General features: G+C 42.3%; 1 long non-coding RNA gene across 1 annotated transcript in view; it reads right to left on the bottom strand.

The window, feature by feature from the left end:
* Positions 1-463: 463 nt before the first annotated feature.
* Positions 464-3484, bottom strand: part of LOC101857250 — a 5338-nt gene continuing 2317 nt past the window's right edge. The window contains exons 2-3 of the long non-coding RNA XR_220408.3: positions 1652-1723; positions 464-501 (exon numbers count right to left, since the gene is read on the bottom strand). This is a non-coding gene — a long non-coding RNA (uncharacterized LOC101857250). The remainder of the gene's footprint in view (positions 502-1651; positions 1724-3484) is intronic.

The following is a 3484-nucleotide window of genomic DNA, read 5'->3' as shown; positions in this document are numbered from 1 at the left end:
CCAAAAAACAACAACAACAAAAACAACAACAACCCGCCCCCCAAAAAACAACAACAACCCAAACAAAACAAACATGAAACTAACTGTACCCTAACGTCAACCCCACTATAAAGGCGTGTCATCTGTGACTGACGCCCCTGCTCTAGCTTGCAGCCATGCTCACCGTAAAGAAACCTCATGGTGCCCAGAGAGGCCGGGTCGGAAGGACGACAGAGAAGCCGGACCAAGCGATTCGCAGACGTCAAGTCCCGCCAAGCGAAGCCGAACAAAGCGCAGAAACTGTCCGTCTTCTCGCCGGCGGCCAGCTCGTCCTTGCAATCAGACCGTCTCGTTGACTTCCGGAAGAATGACATTGGCGCATGCGCAGACTCGCTGCTTCTGTGACTCTGTCCCTCGCCATGTTTGTCTTCTGTTCTGTCGCCAGGTGATGTCGCTGGGGTGGTTCCGGTCCGTTTCCTGACCATTTTTTTTGTCTTTGTGGTTATGACTTTGTCTTATATCCTGAAAGAAAATAAAAATCTTCGAGTTACAATAAGAATACATTAAGTTTCGAAGCATCAAGAATTAGTTTTAAATATGCAGTGTTGTGTGTCACCTCTCTTTTGATGCAGCCAACTTAAAAATCCCTGTCATGCAATACTGACATTTAGTGGCGGTGGGTGAACCAAAATTTGTGTGGGGCTTAGGTTGCTTCCACTTCTTTACCACAAAATAACAATCAATAAGTACAAAACAGTGACGGTTTTTCTATGATCACGGTGGGTCAAAGCATTTTGAGGAACATTCAAACGAGGCGAGCCACCTTTGACCTCCATTTCTTTGTTTTAAGTTTAATTCTTCTGGATGGTGAGGAATAAGCTGTTTCCCCTCCAAATGTCTTCCGATTTCACCTGGTTCGACGTAATTGCTGTTAAATATCAGCGGCACAAACACAAACATGCACAAACAGCACTTCCAACATATTCCGTCTAAATGAACTGGATAAGGCTGTGTATTCGCGAAAAATAGAACGCACCTAACAAAGGTCCAATGAGCGCATAGGTAGGCCCTAACTGTGTCACTGGGGAAAAGTGTCTCGTAAACTTTCACCCCATTTTCATGGCTAAGAGAGCGTGAGCCCTCAGTACAGTGTTCTTTTTTCTCTCTCAAATATTCTACCTTTTTACAAGAAGAGTTTCATTAAGGAAGGGCCGAGGGAACGAGCTCAAACTTTGTTGAGCCCTAAAGACATTAAGATTGGCTGTTAGGTTATTATAGTAAAGCGGTGACAACACAGATTGAATAAACAAGCAAGCCGCCAAGTCGATCAATCTGTGTTCATTGCGTGCAATCACAACGGTTTCAACTGCTTATTCCGTCATTTCAAATTTTTAAAATTTAATTTGGGATAGAGTTGGGGGATGGGGAGGGGGGCTCGAGCACGTGAGCCCTTCACTATCAACCGCCACTGCTAACATTTCTTCCAGAGTCCCAGTCTGTGGAGACCATACAAATAGAACGCACGGCCAGCTTGATGAGTGCCATGACCAGGACGTTCTAAAACGAACCTCGTACTGGAAATTATTCAACGTGGAAGTAGAGACTATTTAAAAAATAATAACATTAATAATTATAGTGCTCAAAAAGATTAACACAAGATTTTAATACGTACCTGAGTGGGCGGGTCGTGTCATTTGGCCATAGGCGTATCACGCACGTGCAGAAGCAGACTGCACTCACAGCTCTGTGGGGAAGATAGATAGATAGATAGTTAGATAGATAGATAGATAGATAGATAGATAGATAGATAGATAGATAGATAGATAGATCAGATATATAGACAGATAGATAGATAACGAAACGAATGGATGGAGAGAGAGAGAGAGAGAGAGAGAGAGAGAGAGAGAGAGAGAGAAAGGAACATCTCTTCAAATGTAAGCACTTTGTTTCTCTTGTAAAGTTTTCACTCCTTTCTGTATTGAGTGTTGGTAGTAGTAGTAATCTGTATCTTTGCCATTTTAGCGTGAAGTCAGTTGCACCATTTCTCTGTTGTTTACAATGTACGTACATGCCGCATTGTTCTGTCGTCTCTGGTCCACAGTGAACGACAGACGCCGTGGCCTCAGACGGAACAGCGTACAGTGTGTCTTAATGTCTCCGCTTTCTTGTATGTGCACAACTCATTTACGGTAACTTGATGTTTCGTTTACTTAAACTTAAAGTAAAAGTTGTACGTCACTTGGAAGCCACTTAGGTCATGTAAGTGCCTGTGCTTGGTGTTTCGTTACACTTACCTCAGCGGCTGCTTTTTTTCTATTCAGCTTCTTATCAGGTATCATAACTCTTTGGTGATAAAATGGTATTGGTTTAAGCCTCTACTAACACTGTTAAGCTATTTAAGAGGCGAGACCTTCGAGTTTAGAGTCTATCGCCCAAAAAGACCGAGCCAAAGTGGAATTTCATAAAAAGTGCCTTTCCCAAGGACACAACGTAGGACTGAGCTGAGGCTCGAACCCCTGAACCCGCAACCTCACTATTACGTGTCCGGCAGTCTAACCATTAGGTCACCGGCACCACTCAGATATATTGAAATAGCCTAAAATTTAATAACACTTTATAGTAGAGCCAAACCAGGGCTATGCGCACCATTGCCCAATGTGATACCAGCTGAACTTTCGATGCGCATTGCTATTTAGTTAATTCGAGAACATGGACCTCTTCGTGATCTATCCAGTTTTGTCTTTGTAGAACTCAACGTCACACAGGCTCAATGTAGGCCCTATGTCGTTTTGAAGGCCACAGTTGTTGTTATTAGTGGGCTGCCGTGAATATTTGGGGCTCTAGTATTAAGATTTGAACCTTTATCTTTCAAGAGTGAACCACATTCGCAACCACCCTCACAGTAACAGAAGATTGCGATAACATGAATATGATGATGATGAGGATAATAATGATGATGTTGACGATGATAAGCATGGGAAAGAGGAGAAGGACTAGGAGGAAGAGAAGGATTTACAGCTTGATTTGTCGTCCCCTTCTTTTTTTATATTCAACCGTCCCCCACACACATACACACTCGTACTTATTGTAGCCTATGTGCCTACCTATCAACCTTCTTCATTGTTTCCCAGCCATCCTTTCACAGTACATGTGCTATCTCTAGTTTTGCTTTTACGTTCACTTCACTATGTAGTTTTAATTTTTCTAATGCAGCATCAAACGCCATAAGAACTAATCTAGTGAACGTTTTTGTTATGTCTTATTATAATTTTCGTGACGAAGCCTGAGATGGCAAAATGACGAGCAATATATAATGATATACTTTGAACATTCATATTAAACTGCACCAGATCTATACACAACTTTTGTTTCGTTATTTTGACTTTTTTCAAAAATGGTGGGGAATTCAATAATGATGTTATTATGCATATATGCAGTTGTTGTTCCCGTGGGAGTGTGTGTGTGTGTGTGTGTGTGTGTGTGTGTGTGTGTGTGTGTGTGTGTG

This window comes from Aplysia californica, unplaced genomic scaffold (assembly GCF_000002075.1).
Source record: "Aplysia californica isolate F4 #8 unplaced genomic scaffold, AplCal3.0 scaffold00150, whole genome shotgun sequence".
NCBI lineage: Eukaryota > Metazoa > Mollusca > Gastropoda > Aplysiida > Aplysiidae > Aplysia > Aplysia californica.
Note: the sequence above shows the minus strand (reverse complement) of the source record. Positions and strands in the feature narration are given on the sequence as shown.